This window comes from Scardinius erythrophthalmus (genome assembly GCF_964197995.2).
Source record: "Scardinius erythrophthalmus genome assembly, chromosome: 4".
Lineage (NCBI taxonomy): Eukaryota > Metazoa > Chordata > Actinopteri > Cypriniformes > Leuciscidae > Scardinius > Scardinius erythrophthalmus.
This window is the reverse complement of record NC_138224.1, coordinates 30,238,359-30,259,221: the sequence shown is the minus strand read 5'-3', so window position 1 is coordinate 30,259,221 and position 20,863 is coordinate 30,238,359. Positions and strand designations below refer to the sequence as shown.

Genomic DNA, 20,863 nt, shown 5'->3' with positions numbered 1-20,863 from the left:
ATCTTATTATAGATCTGTGATATGTTTGCACCAGCTCTGCAATTTGGCCCTCTGGTCAAGTCACATCACATTTATTTAAATAACACTTTAAACAATAGTTTGCTTTAAAGCAAGCAGTTTTACATATTAAGGACAGAGAGGGGCCCAGCCATAAACTGGGCCCTAGAATGTGCTGTTCACATTTGTCACCTTGGTTCTGACATTTTAGGTCTTCAGAATGATCCTTTGGTTTTAATGGTGACATTTTTACATATAATAGTTCTAAGCACTTTGTTTTACTATCTAACCTGACAGTGACAGTATCTTTTTTGTTTCAATAATGAATAGGATAAGTTCATCTGAAAAACTTTGCATATATTTTATATTTATTGTCACTAGGCTCACATGGGATATTACACAGAGCAAAATTGAATAGTCTTTCTTAAGAATGAATACATAAGTGATTATTTAAATTGCAGGTGAAAAAAAGTTGAACTGGCAGGTCATCTGCTATTGGTTTGTGGTGATTATGCAATAGGTGGTTGTTCTCTGGGGCTCTACCTTCTTTTGATGAGAGCTTCTAATTGAAAGTGAAACTGACACAACAGTGGACAAAATGCAACATTTTAATTGGATCTTGGTGGACTAACACAAACAAGCTGTCTGACGCCATCAGAAAAAAGATGCAAGGACTAGAACCAGACACCTCTTAGAGGAAAAGAAGACCTTCGATACTAAGCCCAGGAAGGACAGGACTTCTCATTGTTTCACACACAGTTTCTGCCCTTCACCCACCTTGAGACTAATCCTCAAAGTTTAGACATGAAACGCCATAAAAATTCCTCACAACCTCCAGATATAGCAGGAGTAGGTGAAACAAAGAGAGACCACAATTATTTATCCAAATCCATTCAAAACCTTAAAACTGATGTAAACTACACACATCCATTTCATACTTGTACAGAGAAATAAGTATTCTCAGTGACAGCTATTTGGAGCGCAACAGCTTACACAAATTCAGCTATTAATGTACAAATAAATGAATGTATTGGTAAATAAAGACACTTAAAGATGTCCAGCTGTTTGTTTTATAAATGCAAATGAGTTCCACAGGGGAAAGAACGGTGGGCCCTCTAATGCCCACAGCCAATTGCAGCACTGGGATGAAGAGGGGCCAAATTGCAATCTCCTCATCAGAAAGGGATAATGGTATCCTTTCAACATACACTTCTTGTTCTGAGTATGTCCTGTAAGGGGATAGACAGAAAAAGATCAACCAAGTTCTGAGTCCCGGCCTGCAAGGCTGAGACCGTAACAGATTCAACTACATTCTGAGCCTGCGGCCCGTTACAGCAACAGATAGTTCTAAGTCTCCCTCCCACCAGGTGAGACATAACAGATACATCGTTCTGAGACTGAACCAGAGACAACAACAGATTCCATGATCTGAATCTACAGCTTGTGAGGCAGCCACAGAAACGACCATGTTCTGGGCCTCCAATCTGTGAGGAAAGAGATCTTAAAGGGTCATGAAACCCTAAAACACATTCTTTTTTTGAGATGGTAACTGATATGTACAGGTTGCACATCATTAAAAACAGCGATGGCACTCATTACATTTATTATCTAGTGAAAATGGGATATATTTTATATTTTTCTTGAGCTATCCTTTGGTCTGAAAAGCAAAGTTGAACCAACGTCACAAAAAGTTTCATTACATCACTTTGTGTTTGTTGCTGCCGCATAGTTTAAGTTTGGAGCTCAATCAAGTTGATTCTTAATCCTCGATTTTCTTCTTTATATCAGTTTTATAAACTTTTTATAAACTAATATTTTCTAATATTCTATATTGAAAACAATCGGATTGCTTTGATATCTCTACTTTTATCCAAATCTCCGAGCATCCGCTACTAGTGTTAGCCCGCTAGCATCACTAACGTGGTCTCGCCTATTGCTCATCTTGTTTACACGCTTATCACTCAAGAAATTACTGTTCATCTGTTCTATGGCAAATGTATCGGATGTGTGTCTACCTATGAGTGCAGGCGAGGACATGTTTGAGCTACACGCAGTGCAGTTGAAGCTGGAGGCCTTGGAGAAGCAGATCCGTGACCTTCTAGAGAAGCAGGCCGAGTTACAGGAATGGCGATCAGTGCTAGAAACACCGCGGGCTGATGCTCACAAGTCCGTGGTAAGTAATATTATCACTCTGACCTCTTCTACTCCATGTGTTTCTCTACACAGAGCCCGAGCATCCAGAATTCGATCATCCCAGTCCTCATTCACTCCGGTACCGACACACCATGTATCCTGGGTGTTTCAGCAGTGGAAGGCGCGATCTTCGAGATCTCCACTCAGAACCGCTTCTCCCCTCTTTGTGAGACGGAACACGATGCTGTGGTCATTGGAGACTCCATCGTCCGGCACGTCCACGCTACCTCAGCCAAAGGTAAGGTGCTCTTGTTCTCGATGTCACCCACAATCCTGAATGGTGACAAGAGCATCGAAGCTGTCGCACTGCACGCGGGGGTGAACGAAATCAGACTGCGGCAGACAGTTTTGAAAATCTCAAAATTAGTGAACAAAAACAATTTCTAAAGCTTGGTCTCCCAAACATCAGATTGCTCACACCTAAGGCAGTTATTGTAAATGAAATGATCACAGATAATAGTTTTGATGTACTCTGCCTGACTGAAATCTGGCTTAAACCAAATTATTATTTCGTTCTTAATGAGTCTACTCCACCAGGCTACTGTTATAGCACGAGCCCCGTCTGATTGGTCGTGGTGGCGGTGTTGCAACAATCTATAGAGATATTCTTAATGATCCTTAGAAAACAGGACACGGGTTTAATTAGTTTGAAGTGCTTGTACTAAATGTTACACTCTCGGATGTAAGAAAAAAAATCCCTACTATCTCTTGTTTGGCTACCGTGTATAGACCTCCAGGGCCCTATGTTGATTTCCTAAAAGAACTTGCAGATTTTCTCTCAGACCTATTGGTCAACGTCGATAAAGCATTGATTTTCTGTGATTTTAACATGCATGTAGATAATACAAATGATGTGTTAGGCCGGGGCTGCATTTACAGATTTACTAAACTTCAAGCAAAATGTCACTCGACCCACTCATCGTTTTAATTATACACTCGATTTAATTATATCACATGGAACCAGTCCTACTGATATAGATATTCTACCACAAACTGCTGATATTTGCCATGTCGCGCCGCATTATCAGCCAGGTAGAACAATTAACCCAAATACTATAGATAGATTCACAAATAACCTGCCTGATCTGTCCCAGCTGATCAGTGTACCCAAACAGACAATTGAACTAGAGTAAATGACTATCCTGATAGCAATAGACTCCGGGGCGGATCCGCCCTCAAGCCGCCAGGTCCGCTGTTCTTTCAGACTCAATTCGGCCATGCGCACAGAACATGCCCCGCCTCCAGACAGCGCACTGTCAACTCGCGGACTCGCTACAGAGGCTGGGCGGACCCGCTGACCAAACGCGCATATTTCAACTGTCGCCATCATCACTGAATTATTCTCCGCACTGTGGAAAAGCTACAACCGGCAGGTCGACAAGCACGGAACACGGTAAGAATAGTTAAAATATGCTTTATTTGTACAGATACTTTGGATGGTATTCTTTCTCTCTGGGAGGTAAGGTGATTTAATTAACGTTAGCTGTCCGGATTTTTATCAAACCCTGAGCGCGTATTTTCTCCCCTCCAGTAAAATGTCAGGTGAGACATTATCATGTTAGGCCTAACGTTACCTACTTTTTTCACTGAATTTCTGGTATAACGTGTCCATTTTTGTTTACATTTTGACAGTTCCACCACCCCATGTAATGTTGTTTCAAAAAAATAATGAATATTATATGATACTGTGTGTGTGTGTGTGTGTGTGTGTGTGTGTGTGTGTGTGTGTGTGTGTGTGTGTGTGTGTTTTCTGTTTCAGCTTACAGTTCGTTGAAGTGCCACCAGTCTGTTTTTGGAGTTTCATCTTTTCCTGACATCTGAGTAAAGTAAGATTAAATACTGTTCCAACTTGATTTAGCCAGATATTTTGTCAAATACTGACACTGGTCCACACTACAGCATTTAACACTGTACTGGTTTGGTTAGTTTGAGTTAATTTTTGTTTACATCATGACAAATATATTCTCCACCACCTCCCCATGTAATGTTGTTTCAGATAATTATTTCATATCATATTAAGATACTGTGTGTGTGTGTGTGTGTGTGTGTGTGTGTGTGTGTGTGTGTGTGTGTGTGTGTGTGTGTGTGTGTGTGTGTGTGTGTTCTGTTGCAGCTTACAGTTCGTTAAAGTGCCACCAGTCTGTTTTTGGAGTTTCATCTTTTCCGGACATCTGAATAAAGTAAGATTAAATACTGTTTCAAATTGATTTAGCCAGATATTTTGTCAAATACTGACACTGGTCCACACTACAGCATTTAAATTGTCAAGGCTTAAAAATTTGCAAATGATCAACTTGAAGATGCAGCACTGGCCCAATCAGGCAGGTGACAGTTCCTGCAACTGGCCCAAGTGTCTTTCACGCTGGCCCCGGGCCCTGCTGTATAATTATTTTTGAAAACACTACTAATTTTATTTATTTTCCTCAACTCACTGGTTGCAATCTGTATTTTGTGTTTCTGTAACGTTTCTTTTAGATAAAATGAATAGAAAAACTGTACCTGTCTCCAGCTTCACCTTAAGACGGAGGACCCATGTAGACATAGATAAACGACTTAAACAAATTAGGGATGACCACACAAATTTGACTGAGTTTCAGATGACAACAGATTGACAACTTGTTCAGAAATTGCAACTGGACTAGTCTTTAGTGAGGAGGAAGGTGGCATGGAGGTAGATGCAGACATACAGCAGGGTTTTGTGGTTGGCAGCTGTGATAGGCTGAATCAAACATCTGATTCAGACCATTCAGATAATGAACTGTCTGAGATATTTTCACTCTCTGACAGCATTTCCAACTGGGCCATACACTTTGGCATTTCTTTGGTTGCTTTGACAGCACTATTGAGCATTCTTCGCATTTGCCATCCTGATCTTCCAAAGGATGCTAGAACCCTCCTTAGGACTAAAACAAAGTACACTATCATAGAAAGAGCTGGGGGACAGTACCACTATTTTGGTATTCTTTCATCACTTAGGAGTACGTTGTCTAAATACATACACACACTGGCAGACAGTTTCAGTTTAACATAGATGGACTTCCTTTGTTCAAGAGCTCTAGTCTGCAACTGTGGCCCATTCTTGGACTGCTACTGAGTGTTCCTATGAAAGAACCAGTAGTGATAGGTTTGTTCTGTGGATCAATGAAACCAAGCTCAGCAAAAGAGTTTCTTGAAGATTTTGTTACTGAGTTACAACTGCTTGAAAAAGGCTTTGACATAGAGGGTAAGACATTGAAGCTTGAGCTGGACACAGTCATTTGTGACACACCAGCCAGGTCCTTTGTTAAAAACACAAAGAACCATAATGGCTACCATGGTTGTGACAAATGTTCTCAGCCTGGGAAATACATTAACAGACGCATGACATACCCATGTACAGACTAAGCTCTAAGGACAGATGATACATTTGAAAGCATGGTTGATGAGATTCATCATCATGAGGGGCCACATCCATTTAATGGCAGTAGTGTTGGCATGGTTTCACAATTCCCTCTAGATTATATGCATTTGGTTTGTTTAGGTGTGGTTATGCGTTTGTTGAACATTTGGCTCAGGGGTCCTCTGAATTTCAGAGTACCTGCAAACATAATTGAAAGAATGTCTGCTAAACTGGTAGAAATGCCTAAATATCCCTATATTCCTGTGGAGTTTGCTCGAAAGCCCAGATCGCTGAGGGAATTAGATCGCTGGAAGGCCACTGAATTGAGGCAGTTTCTGCTGTACATAGGACCTGTAGTGTTAGGTACCTTTCTGGACCGAAATATGTACAACAATTTCATGCTACTCTTCTCTGGTATTGCTATTTTAGTAAGTCCTACACTATCCTGCCACATACAGTATGTTCACACCTTGCTTCGATCTTTTGTTTCACACTTTGGGGAAATATATGGCAAAGATCAACTTGTGTATAATATACATACTTTGGTCCATCTGGCAGATGAAGTACAACGACATGGTTGTCTTGACTCATTTTCTGCATTTCCCTATGAAAGTTACCTACACAAGCTAAAAAGGCTTGTCAGAAAACCAGACTTTCCCCTTGCCCAAATTATTCGTCGATTGTCTGAGATGAGAATTACTGACACTCCTTTAAATGGTGCCTCTTTTAAAAAACAGCACTTTGTTAGGCCACTTGTAGATGGATTGTCAGTGAAAGCACAGTATGGTGAGATGGCTTGTGACAAGTGGACTGTTAAAGTTTCAACCGGGAATAATGTCTTTGTCATTGGAAACGAGATTGCATTATACATAACATTGTGGAATGCAGTGATGGAGTCTACGTAGTGTACAAAGAATTTTCAGAGAAGTCTTTGTTCTTCACTTACCCATTCAAATCTGACTATCTGAATATCCATACAATTTCAGAAACATCGGATATACTCAAGTGTGTTAAAGCTTCAGAGCTTGTCCAAAAATGTGTTGTTTTACCTCATAGGGATGGTTTTGTGGCCATACCCTTATTTCATACATTTTAGTAATATCTCCACAGGTAAAAGGTTTAGTTCACCCAAAAATTACTAATATTTTACTAATTGTATGATTATTTGCTCACTCTCATGTTTTTTTTTTTTTTTCATTAATGGGTGAACTAAAAATTTAAGGTTACAGAGGCTTATCAGTTTTTCTTTTTTTTAATTACTAGTTAAAATGTAAAAGCATTTTCATTCATCATTTTTTTACTGGGGAGAATGGTAGTGGTAGTATTGATGATAGTTTTAGTTGTAGCTCTTGTGTTCTAATATTAGCAGTAAGTTTAGTAAGTCACATTAGTTTTGACGACAGGTGTTTATGCAGAATTAGGATTAGACACAGTGACAAAAAATTACATCACCATGCATCATCACAAACACTGCAGTCTGAAACTGGATAACAATTAACTGTAAGTACTTTACTGTAAGTTGCTTGTTCAATGTGTCCAAAGTAATTTTTGTTTATATAGCACTTTATACAATACATATAGTTTCAAAGCAACTTCACAGTCAGTTGAGAGTTCATTGTTGATTCAGAGTTCAATAAGGCCACGTTTACACTGCAGGTCTTGGCGCAGGTCTTGATGCCCAATTCCGATTTGTTGACCATATCAGATTTGTATTATTTTTTTGGACTAGCTTACATTTTCTTTTAAAAGTGACCCATATGCAGTTACACCATGCACTTGGTGAAATAACCCAAGGTAGACGTACTAACCTGTTCTTGAAACAGGAAGTTAAATTTCTCTGGTGCTGTTGTTTGTTACTTTCCTTCTCGATTTAGGATGTTCCACTTAATTGAGTTCCTGGTAAACAAAACCGTAGCAGTGGTGCCACAAAAGTGGTGCAGTGTGATGCTATTGGCCAAACTACAAAAATGATGAAAGAGTAAACTGGGAAGTGAAAAATTCAGAGGAACCTGGACCTGACTGGAAATCATATGATGCTAGAGTTATTAAACCATGTGGTATGCTATTTATTTATTTATTTATTTATTCATTCATTTATTTACAATCAAAATGGCTATTGTAAGCAAATATCAAAGTATTTTGCCCTTATGTTATTGGGAAGAAAATCCTTTTAATCAGTCTCATATTGTTCTGTTGTCTATAGTTCTGTTATTTTTACTCGGTTAATTTGAAGGTCTACTGAAGTTTAACATGTAGGCTATTTAATTTTTAGATGACTACTTTGTGGCACGACAACTCTTGAAGAAAGCTCTAAAGTGTAGCACATCAGATCTACAGTCTGAAGAGGAAGAGGAGGAGATTCGGCTAAAAAGAAGGCCTAAGTATATTAATGTTAGTATACGTATATTATCCTTTATATTCTACATTAACTTTTTGGCCTTTATATTTTCTCAGTTAAATGACCAAATTTGAAAGGTGAGACTGTGTAATTTCAAAAGTAACCTGGTCTGTCAGCGCGTTGTCAGTGTCCTCTCTGCTCCGCGATGTATTTTTCACTGCGTGAGAACATGGTGTGGCGTGAGAGCGGTGTAGCTTGTTGGACATAGCAACACTTTTTTGTTTAAAATGTACAACATTTATGTAAGGAGCAAGTACATCATGAATCCATCTTCCAAAGTGTGTGAATCACTACAAGCCACACTTAGCCAGCAGCCATATCACCCTGTAGCCCAAGGCTGGTCCCCCACTAAGGGTGCTTTCACACCTGCCTCATTTAGTTCGGTTGAATCGCACTAGAGTTCGTTTTCCCCGTTGGTGTGGTTCATTTGGGCAGGTGTGAATGCGGCAATCGCACTCGGGTGCGCACCAAAAGCGGACCAAACAAGTGTACCGAGACCTCCTCGAAGACCTTTGAAACGAACTTTGGAGCGGTTCGTTTGTGGTGAGAACATGATCCGACCTCGAACAGAACCAACTGCCAAAGAACTGCGCATTTTTGGACTAAGCCAGTTGCCGTAGTCAGCTGCGCTGTGCATTATGGGATGAGGAGAACTGCCCTTTTCATAGGGCAGGTGTAATAGCTTAGGGCAAAGTCTAGCTTTTCTATCATTCCAAATAAATTGAATACATTTAAGTTGATCATAAAACATGTTTGGCAATGGCAGTGGGAGTGTTTGAAAAAAGTATAAGAATTTGGGCAGAACAGACATTTTAATTATATTAATACATCATAGATATCGGTAAATTTGACAATTTTTTCAATGCTTCAGTGGTTCTTTCCACCAGGGGATCGTAATTTATTGATTTCTAATTTATTTCTAAACACCTAAATACTTAAAGCCTTCCGGAGTTGTCATAAAGGAGGTATTTATTATGGGTCTATGTCTTTCTTCCTTATTAAGAAATAATAACACTGATTTAGAGTTGTTAATTTTATATCCAGAAAACTCCAAAGTTTTCGATTAATCTCATCAAATTGGAAATACTACTTTTCACATTAGTGAGAAAAAATATAATATCATCTGCAAATAAAGAGATACGATGATCCTTCTCCCCAATTGTAATGCCTGATATTCCTGTATGTGCTCTTACTGCCATAGCTAGGGGTTCGACTGCCAACACGAACAACAGCGGGGACAAAGGGCACCCCTGACGTGTGGATCGCTGTAGATTGAAAGATCTTGAGATAGTGTTATTGGTTAATATCTCAACAGCTGGGTCCATATATAACAGTCGAATCCACTTCAGAAAAGTTTCACCTAATCCAAATCTTGGAAGAACATCAAACAGATAGTCCCATTCTATTCTGTCGAATGCTTGGCATGCATCTACTGATAACATTGCGGTGTCTTTTTCATTGTGGCTCTCATGTAGTACTGTTACGTCCTTAGGGACGTTTATAGTGTTTTTGGTGTGTTTTTGTGTTTCTCTTTTTGGCCTCTTGTCTCTCTTTCACTTTCTCAGGCATCGCTGATTGGCTGTTTTGCCTGTCAGTCATTTGTAATGAGTCATCCTCATCATTCTGATGCTTGGAACATGCTACTGCCAGCGAGGAGAGAGACTTTTTGTTTGGTTCTGTCTTATGATGTGTTTGTTTGTTTGTTTTTTGCTTGATTTAGTTTTAAGTGTGTAGTGTCATGTAAATTGTGCCTTGTTTTTGGTTGCCCCAAAAACTTCTTATTTGTGACCTATGAAAGAGTTAAACAGCTTTGCAAAGCTGGGTTAAGCGGAAAGGAGGAGAGGGGATAGGTAAGACCGTCACGTGACATACATTTACACACTTAGCTAAATTTCTGTATATATACACTAGGTTAGGGATTTGTGCCACCCTCTGTATTTTTGTTATTAGTTAGAGTAGTTTAGTTACGACGTCTCGGACGTTGAAGACTTTTCTTTTGATCTTTCTTTTTTCTAGTTTAGGATTAGAGGTAAATGGTTTAGTTATTTCTGATTGTTAGTGATTGTTCTTTTTGATTGTTATTTTTGTTTGTTTGGCACAATCCTGTTTTCCATTTTTGCTCCTTCCGTTTTTGTTTTGTTCCTATGTAAAATATTAATTACTTTATCTTTTATTAAATCAATCTTTATTTGATTTTGTCGTGTCTCTCTCGTTCTCATTTCATTTAGTGATCCGTGGTGACTGGTATTATTGAATTGGTTTCATGTTCCCCCTTCTAACATACCAAGACGGTAAAGAGCCAAAGAAGGGTCGTAACAAGGACATTCAAGACTCTTCTGATATTATGATAACCTTGTCTTTTTTGTACTGTAATGGAAAAATTTGTGTCTCGTCCATTCAGCGATAAGTATGTCATTCTCAAAATATACCTACCTTTTCTGTTTTGTATGAATTGTCGTTTTGTTTTTTCTAAATTGTCATTGTGTTTTCCTAATTGTTATTTTGTTTTCTGAATTGTTATTTTGATTTTAGAATTGCCATTGTGTTTATAATTTGTTGTTTTGTTTTGTATTTGTTATTTTGTTTTTGTAATTGTGATTTGTTTTGCACCTCTCGGCCACCGTAATTGCAAGCAACCAAGTGTGATTATTGTAGAAAGATTTTAGATTTGAGATATTTTACCCTATTCAATATTTGTTTCAGTTTGGCCAATTTTCTCATTCCACGGACATTCCAACTTGTAATTTTAATGTCCAGACTGTTTGTTAGTTTTGTTTTCTCCATTAATTATCATAGCATATTTTGAAAAATAAATGGAAGAAGAAAAAAGAGAAAGGAAAAAAAAGGAAAAAGGGATGCAAGTGCACACAAACCTCCCCCACCCTACAGGCACACACCCACACTCAGATTTTAACCCCGGCACTTCCAACTGAAGTGAATATACAATTGTATATTGATATCTCTGCGCCCAAGTAGCAGTGCTCCGCCTGTGCTTCCCCCTTATATTATCCCAAGTCAATATCTGCCTAGGAATTTGCCTAGTATTAATCTGCATCGCTATTTGTACTCGTTGCGAATACACAGGCCACAAGAAATAAATAGGTGTTTTTTTTATCACTTTTACTCAGGACATGCTAGCTGGCAACAAAGGATTCCGTTCATTAAGCTAAGCTAAGATAGCGCCGACCCAGTCAAAGTAAACCAATGCATGCACTGAGACAAAAATGCATTTGCCCACCTATCTAAATGTAGGAAAGAAGGTGAATAAGCCCCATTTCTAAAAACGGTGGAGTGTTCCTTTAATCCATCTGTGTCTGATCTGATTTCAAACTCTTATTTGAGTCTTTTGGTTCAATTTATTATATTGTTTTAGCCACACTAGTTCATTTGTGTGTGTATAATAGTCTGTTGTGTGTGTGTGTTTCATTGATGCTTTGGATCAACAAAATATATAAGCGCCAATAAATAACAGCTTTTGACAGCGCCTCACAAGCTCAGCTTCTTGTTCGTCTTCTCACCGGGACACGCACAGCATTCACAACAGAACTAAACTCCATCAAAACAAGTTTAAGCTGTTATTAAATAAATAAAGATATGCAAACTTAAATAAAGAACACAAAATATAACTTTTTCTGCATCATCAAAATCCATAAAGTCAGTCCTGTCACAGTACCGTCAGTCCTGTCACGCCATGGTCAGTCCTGTCACACAGGAAATTATGACAAAAGTGTACTATTTGAGGAAATATTAATTAATTAATCTCTTGAAGGTGGGGGTATATATCCACTACTATGTTTTTGTAAAAATCTCCTATGTAAAGGTAGTTATTTTACAACTATATGAGTGCCTGGAGGGTATTCTGTGATTTTGTGTACTACACTTGACCGAAAAGTTACTTATATTTCTTAAAGGAATTATAAAACCATGTTAGATACAATCAGGGACATGTGATCAATAAGAAAATGCTATTTGTATCAAAGAAATGAATTAGGAAACCATTCTAACATATACAAATTTTTCTGTGACAGGGCCTGACATTTTAGGGGTGAAATGCGTATAAAAATGTATTTTATTCAATCATAAAAACATGCTGAGATGGCATGATATGTGTTTCTCATAGTTTAACATGTCCTCCATATGACTCAACGTTCAGATTTAAGAAAAATAAATTGTTTCCCCAATATTTTTTATAAGTGGAAATGTACGTTTCTGGTAGAATGTCCCAAGACACATCCGAATTCAATGTTAGTTTTTGAAGGCAGCATGGATGTATCCTTCGCTGCCTTTGATATCCCACAATCCTGTGCTTTCCATTCTGTGACAGTTAAGATATGGTTAAAAAATATGGTGTCTGATAGTTGCGGCTGGTCATCAGTTTGTGTGTAAATGTACATTTTTTATCAATGTTTTCCACTTATTATTCTTGATCTTGGTTGGCATCGCTTTTGGATCCTTTTGGATTTGGCTGATAAGGATTAAGATAAATTTTTTTCTGTGTGAATTTTTTAGGGATTATTGGTGGATTATTTTTGTTCTCTCTTTTTTGATTTTCTCTACTTGCACTGATTTGATCTCAGTTAAAATGGAAACTTTCTTTCAAAGACAGACTACCTCAAACAAAGTTTCTCGCATTCATCATCCTCCCAAAATAACTCATTATCTGAACTATTCTTTATATTTGATTCAGAGATTTGGTATTTCCTTGTTCCCTTTCTGTTGGTCGCTTCGACGAGTGTCGAAACCGACATGGAATTCGCTCTTGGGAGCCCTAATCACCTCTGAGAAAATCAGAAAAGGTTCCTGGATGAGTTTGACACTGCATCACTTGACGTTGCGTCACATGAGCATCTGATTGCCTATGCATCCCGATCGCCCAGACGAGCAGAGAAAGCATACGCAGTATCGGGGAAAGAGTGCTTGGCCGTAGTCTGGGCGGTAGAGAAGTGGCGACCATACCTTGAAGGTCGACCTTTCGAAGTAGTCACCGATCAGCTGCCCTGACATGAGCTATTCAGCACCCAAAGCCATCCTCTTGCCTTATTCACTGGACAATACGATTACAAGGATTTCATTTCACTGAAAGATACAGGAAGGGACAGTGCAATGTTGTACAGGACGTATTATCCAGAACTCAAAGTCACAATGTTTTGCCTGACACAATGTTCATTGTAAATGCTTCCAAGACCACTGCACCATTTGTCAACATGCCAGTAGATGTCACTCAAATTGCAATATCACAAAGTAATGACCAAGAAGATCAAGGCTTAATTTGAAAAGCAAAGAATCAGAAAACACCTGACACTGACACCTGAAAAATGGATTCTTGTTTCGCAGCGTGCTTGATGGTCAGAAATGACAGAAACTCCAACTGGTCATTCCCTCTATTCATCAGGAAGCATTTATGCAGTACACCCATGACAACCCACTTAGAAGGCACCTGGGAAAACTAAAAACTCTTCTCAGACTTCTAGAGAGAGTATACTGGCCTAGTATGAGAACTGATGTGTGGAGATACTTTAGAGCAGTGGTTCCCAACCTTTTTTTGTCTGAGACCCCCCTTTTCCCAAGAAAATATTTTAGGGCCCCCCTTCACATTTAATGATATTATTGCTCTTATAAACTTGCAGCAAGGATGACAGAATATGTTGTTTTCAAGCAAACGGTATGTTTACTATAACCAGATATGTTTATGCACAAATAATAGCCTATAATATTGAAAATACAATAACAAAAACATCAGTAGGCACTTTGTAATTTAAAAACGTAAGCCTAGGAGTAGCCGATAAAGTGGCCCTATTTAAAAATGCAATAACAAAAATATTCACACTGGTGTGTAGGTAAAAAAAAAAAAAAGTATATAGGCTATTACAAAATGACTGCTGTCTGGGAACTCAATACTTGCATGTTATTTGTGAGGCTTTATCAATGTGAGGCTTTATTCTTGACGCTTTTGGCGCTATAACGAGCGATAATAAACTTGCGTTTATAATAATGCGTCTTTCGGAAGAACATTGTAGCCGGAACTACTTCTCTCTGTGTACGTCTATGACGAGTCACGCAGGTACTGGGCTACTCCGGCAGCGATCCGAACCAGTGTGAAATAGTCCCAATGTAAACACTTATTATAGGTGTACCATAGTGGTTCAGGATAAGACAAAAACACGGATTGGAAAATGGATTCATGATGAACTCGCTCATAATATACATTTTGTAAATTTTGAACAGAAAAAAGTTAAGGACTTGTATTTAATGCTCATTGCCCAAAACTATTCAAAATACTACGCGACCCCCCACAGAGCTCGCTGAGGCCCCCTTGTGGGCCGCGACCCCCCTGTTGGGAACCACTGCTTTAGAGAGTGTCACATTTGTCAAAAGTACAAAACCTCACTGACAAAGTTGTCTAGCAATTTGCAGAGTACTCCTGTTGTCGAACATGATAGGTGTTGACCTCATGGGTCCTTTCCCCAAAAGTGGCAAACAAAATGAACATCTTGTTACTGTTGATTACTGTTCTGAATGGGTTGAATTGTTTCCTTTGTTCAACCAACAAAGGTTTTTGATTTAAAACTTGAACTCTGAGTTGACTTATCTTATTTATCTCTGGAGCCACTGTGGGAATGAAAGTAACTATAGAGATGAATACAGTAAAACTGACAGACTGGGGATGTGCTGAATGATACACAGCAGACAATTCAAAAACAGCTTAAAATGCTTAAAATTTTAAGCAGTGATTTTTCAGTGATTTTTCAAAAAGCTGATTGCAGCACTTGATCAGTGGGCTGCATGTATTTTTTCGACACTCTTGGGTACTTTACTAGTTGTTAAAGTGAGTCACATGCACTACCATCTTTTTTGTGTTCTGCAGAAAAAAGTCATGTGGGTTTGGAACAACATGACGACACCTTTAGCTACAGAGAAATGCATCCAGATAACCAGAAAAACTATAATAATGGTTGACTTCTTGATATTCTGTGATAAATAACTCACTTTTTCAATTTGCCCTTTCAGACTCTATAATAATCAGATAATCCCTGGTGAATATGTCAGGATTTTCCCGTTTCATTCAGGGTTAGTGGTGCTGCCCTGAATTTTGTGGATGTGGAAAAGAATTCTGGTGGCAATAATGTTGTACCGAGTGTGATGTTCTTCAGAGAGTAAGTAACCTATTCCTTCAATTCTGTCTCTTTGCCATTATTTGTCACTATATAAACATTTGTGCCATCGCTTATAGCACTGACACTTTTAAATCTGAACCCTAATGTCTGCAGTGGTGGTGTTGTAGGTCACAGTCTTTCAGTTGGTCCTATTTGCTACACATTTGCAGTGAATTGGTGCCGGACGACTGTAGGGTCTTTGTGTCGCCATCCTGAGGGCAAGAGAAAATATACAGAATACTTATGAATACAGAATATGTAATCTTGATCATGAAAAACTAAATTGTCAATAAATTGTAAAGGATAGTCCTGTCAGAGATGGGGAAACTAATAGGTCTAGGTTGTCATTGTCACAAAAAAACATTTATATATATATATATATATATATATATATATATAATGACGACCTATGGTCGTAGTTTGATACTTTCTAATCTCTGACAGTACAATATTTTTTTTATTTATCCATTTTTTTTTATTTTTGAGGTACTTAGTCATCGTAAATGTAAATGTTTTGTGAGGTGAAAATGGACCTAAATATGATTTTTTTACGAATCAAATATGAGCCTATGTCACTATTGTCTTGACAAACATTTTATCTCTTTTTTTAAGACAATGTATTTGTCATGATAACAGTAATATAACAGAATTACAGTTTGCGGAGTAGCTGTAGACTCCATCACTACTTTTTTTAAATAACCAACCTGGATTGCAATGAATTTGTAGTTCGCATCAACGAGGGTAAGTAGAATAATGGAGAAAGAGCCTTTGTAGTTGTAAAAAAGGCTTCCAGATGTTATGTTCTAACATAACCAATAATAAAGAAGTGAATATGGACATTAGTAACAAGGATATTTTTATTATTTTCTGTCTACTTGAAGAGCAGTTAAAATGCCTTAATTTTTCCATGCATTTAGTAGTTTGTGACATTGGATAGGAATTCTATGAGGCCTTCTTCATTCTCATAGTGGAGGTTAGCTTTTGTTTCAACACCAACAGCAGCCACCAACCAAGCCTATGGATCCATTTTTGATGTGTTTTAACCAAGTGGTGGTTCAGACGCCTCTGATGAGCTGCTGCTGTTCTTTCTCTCAGCAGACACAACAGCATCACTCATATTGTTGACATATTGTTCATATCTGTAGACTGTGTTTGTAACACTTTCATCCGCTAGTGACTCTATAGCAGCTTCTACTCTGATGATCACCTGAACTGAAGATTATTTACATATAACAGAAGATGGTGATGTTGTTGTTATTTTAAAAGTTAAATGTTTATATAAAAAGTACAACTAATAGAAACTAACAAAAAGCAAGAAATTGTTAAATAATAATAAAACCAATTTTAAAAAGTTTAAAATGTTTTTTTCCCCCATCAGTCTGTTATAATAATTCAATATAAAAATATAATAATAATTCATAAATCAATAAGTAAACATTTAGAAATGCAGTCAAATAAAAAAAAAATACAATTATTTATTGTCTTATATAGAACTGGTAATATATTATTAAATGAAGCAGATAAATGTATTCATCTAAGTACAGTGTTTTGTATTCGTGTTTTATTGATGTAATAAATACATCATCAGCTGGCAGGTCAGGTGCATGATGCAATGCGTCGTGACTTGTGTCAATTTTTTTACTCTATTTACAATAGTGTAAAAAGACAGGGATTTTGACCACATAATCATTCGGTCGATTGTGGTGCGCACCGATAATGAAAAGTGACAGTTCCCGGCAGGCTGTAGACAGTAGTTTTCTTATTCCTACGAAATAAGAATGTCTTGATCGCCCTGATTTATGTTTTCTTTTCCCCAACATTTTTCCATCTGATGTTTGTCCATCTGATGTTTGTCACTGACTGAATAATTAATAAATACTTTAGATCGGACTAAACCATTTTTAGGTAGGTAAGAGAAGCAGATATTTGGAAAAATTCTTTTAACTAGGTTTAAATAGGCCCCTATAATTGTCACCACCTTTCACCCCACTAGCGACGGCCCTGTATTCTGACAGATTCTGAATCTCAACAAGCTGTGGACACTATTTGCCTGTTGTTTATAGACTGGGTTTGTAACACTTTCGTCGTTGAGTCTGATGATCGCTAGACTGACCCAAGCGGCAACCTTCTGTTCTCTCTCTGAATCCAACACAGAAGTGACTTAAACTGCAATTAATCGACTGGCCGCTAGAAACAGGCTACAGAAGAGAGTCAATCCCATAAACCCCCCATGTTAAAATACAAAAAGTGTTTTTGGTCTATATAGCTAATTTTGCCCTTCATGACAACTGTTTTTTTTAAACTCATATGTTAAAATTATATTAAGCCTTAAAGTTCTGCATAATTAAGGGCGTGGCCACTTGAGTGATAGGTGGATTGCTGCTGCTGTCACTATTAGCCATTTGTCTGCTGTCTGTTAGCATCACCTCACCTCAGCTAATCCTGCCTCTTTGCCCATTATCGTTTGCCTGGGAGTGACACGCTGCCGAGGTGGCAACGGCTGGCTCCGCCCACTTTGAGCTTAAAAAATGCTCTTCAGAAAACTATGGGTGACGTCACAGACACTACATCCATATTTTTATACAGTCTATGATATCAACAGAGAGACCAGGTAATTAAGAGCAGATGGTGAGTTTTATCTCCTCTAAATTGGTAGGGGTGGGCAGTACTGCAAAATTTGTTGTCAATCCTATACCAAGTAAATACAGGACCAGTTTTGCCGAAATTATTACCTATACTTTATTCTTTTTTAAGCATTCACTCGAACTTGCATGTACTTTCCTGTAGGGAAAACGTGTAGCTTGTCTGTGATTGTGTTACACCACAGACATACCATCTTTTTAAGGTATGTCTAATTCATAGGTGGACACAGGGCTTCTTTTGCAGATCTCTCTGCCTCCTCTGTGATGTCCTGTGGAGCCGCCCTTGAATTTCAGAGTTCCAAAGCCAACCAACAAATTGACCATATGTATTCGATAGCGTGTATACGCTATTTGACATATTAATATACTAAATTTTGTTGATGTGGAAACAAATTGTGGCTGCCATAGTGTTGTACCAAGTGTGACGTTGGTAAGGACCCAAGAGTAAGTAACCCCCTCCTCAAATTCGGGCTCTTGGCTGTATATTATAATTAGTAATAATATAATAGTAATTAATTATAGCAGTATTTAGGGTTGTATTCTGTAAATCCTGTAACTCACTGACAGCATGCCACAGATGCTGTTCATAGATATCAAGTTGCAAAGCAAAATATATCAAAAAAATCAACTAATTAAATGACAAAACATCAAGAGGAACAGAGTAACCAATTTGTCTTCAACTAGTTAGTATAAATACATAAACAATTTAGATAAATAAACTAACAAATGTAAAAAAAATTTTTTTTTAAAAACTATAAATACATTTATAACATTCTTATATTTAATTAAACTGTAAACACTACCAAGAATTTATTATAAATTACACAGGTAACTTGTAATTGACAACTTACATTCAATTATTTTGAACAATATTTTTTTTATATTTGACTATGTTCAACCTCCACACGAAGGGGAAGTTGACACAGGAGCTCTTCCACACTCTCTCTGAGGGGTGCCGTAAATACATCGAAGTGTTCAGTCAGCATGAAGATTTCTCTGTTGTCTTCAGACAGGCCGATAACTGTAATTTCATCTACAGTACCACTGGTCCTTCCTCCATGACCTGAATTGCAAAAAAGAAAAGAAAAAAAATCACATTTCATTTAGGATAATGAATCTTTGATGCTTTTGCTTTATTTTGTCATTACACTGTGCCATTGTTCGTCCGACTGTTTGTACTGTACTGTATTTTATTTCTTTATTCTTAACTGTTTTAATTAATCTTATATCTTTTTATTATTTTAATTTCTTCTATGTAAAGCACTTTGAATTGCCATTGTGTATGAAATGTGCTATATAAATAAACTTGTCTTGCCTTGCCATAAGGATGTGCTACATTGTGAATAAAATAGCCTAGAGTGTGTTACTGATTTTATTAAATAGTTAGCACATGATAATTTCACAGTATCAGAATGTTTCTGTGCAACAAAAATAATAAAACACACCTGAAAAATCAAAGCCAAAGTCTTCCAGATTACTTGAAATTTACAGGCGGTGGTGCTTGAACTCTTCAGGACAGAGTTTCCCTGCTCTAATGTGTATGTTGCATATCTCTAAAGTTGTGTAGTGTCGAGATTAGTGTTGTTCATTTTATTAATTAGGCGGATCTTGGTCAGTGCCTGGTCACGCCACAAGGAAACGTCCAGGAGTTTGGGTTCTGATGTCCAAATCCAGGATGTTCCTCACAGTGGTCATCCTTGGAGCCTGCAGCCCTGCACCTATAAATTTACAGTACATTACAAATCAATATGATAACTTAGAAATGCTTGGTAATAACTTGTAAATGCATTTTTGGTTTTTGAGTGTTTGATAATTAAGTTCTGACAAGGTTAAAATCTCTCACATTTTCCACCATCCCTTGAATTATCAGGTACCCCCATCTGGGAAAAGAGGTCCTGACTCTCTTCCTCATCAGTCAGTTAGAGGGGAGACGTTCTGTAAATCCGGGTTTTTCAAACTGTGGGTCGCAGAGAAAAGAGGTGGGTTGCACAAAGTCACTTGGCTTCGGCTAAATTTACATTACCGTGAATGAAACAAAACGAATCCGTTAAATGAGCGAACGACTCTTAAGATTTTTTTTTTTTTTTTAAGAAATTGTTTTAAAAACCCCATAAGAATCAGAAGTTTGAATCAATAGACCATTCATTGAATGACTCATAAATCGTCTGATTCATTCATTTGAGTTGAACTGTCACGTCTGTCAGTAACATGCAATAGCATTCAATGGCCGCGCATGTTAGTTAAAATGGAAAAGTTTTTAAAACTAAAGGATCCCAGACCTGTGAAAAGTCTTCAGATCAAGTCATAACAACAAAATCTAAGGGAGCCACGTAGAAAATATGACCAGTCCTTGGTTTTATTGCCTGCGGAGGTCCAGATAAATTTATGAAACTAAAAATCCATGTATGTTATCTTCTTCCTTTTATGTAATGCTACCATGAATTACTGTAATGTATAATTGTTTAACACACCTACCTTGATCTGCAGTTGGTGTGGGATTTTAATGTAGAGCCACCACATGCAATACTATAATGTACATGAATGTGTCTGGTATCATAGTTGCCAGGGTCGTGGTTTTGAAAATGAAGTCGCAGGAAAAATTACGGAGCTATTGATTACGTATTTTTGGGCTACTTTTCTAATGTTACAAATGATGATAAAAGCATTCTGCAAATATCACAAATGTGAAATCAGAGCTCACCACATGATCTGTTAGCAAAGTATAATCAAAACGTGGCACATTATTTGACACAGGCAGTTCCTTTCTATGTTGCTATGAAGGAGGCAGAGTTGCAGCTTGCACCTCGAGCACCTTAACTGTTGATCATTTAGGAAGTGTTGTGGAAGAAATTTCCAAGAAAGGTATTAGTTTACATTGAAAAAAATTAATTAATTTCTCAGCATTAATTCGTTCAGTGATAGGACCAGTAGCGCATGAAGATCTTCTGGACCATACTTTATTGTTGATGAGAGCACTGATGTCACAACCAGAAAACAGCTATGCATAATCATCAGATACTACAGAAAGAAGCTCTCACGAATCATTAGCACCTTTGCAGGAATGATAAATATAGTAGCTGGTGATTCACTGACTATAGCA

General features: G+C 37.7%; 1 long non-coding RNA gene across 1 annotated transcript in view; it reads left to right on the top strand.

Moving 5' to 3' along the window:
* LOC308690179 overlaps window positions 1–20,863 on the top strand; it is a 1,067,189-nt gene that overhangs the window by 157,247 nt on the left and 889,079 nt on the right. The gene's annotated exons all lie outside the window — the stretch shown is intronic.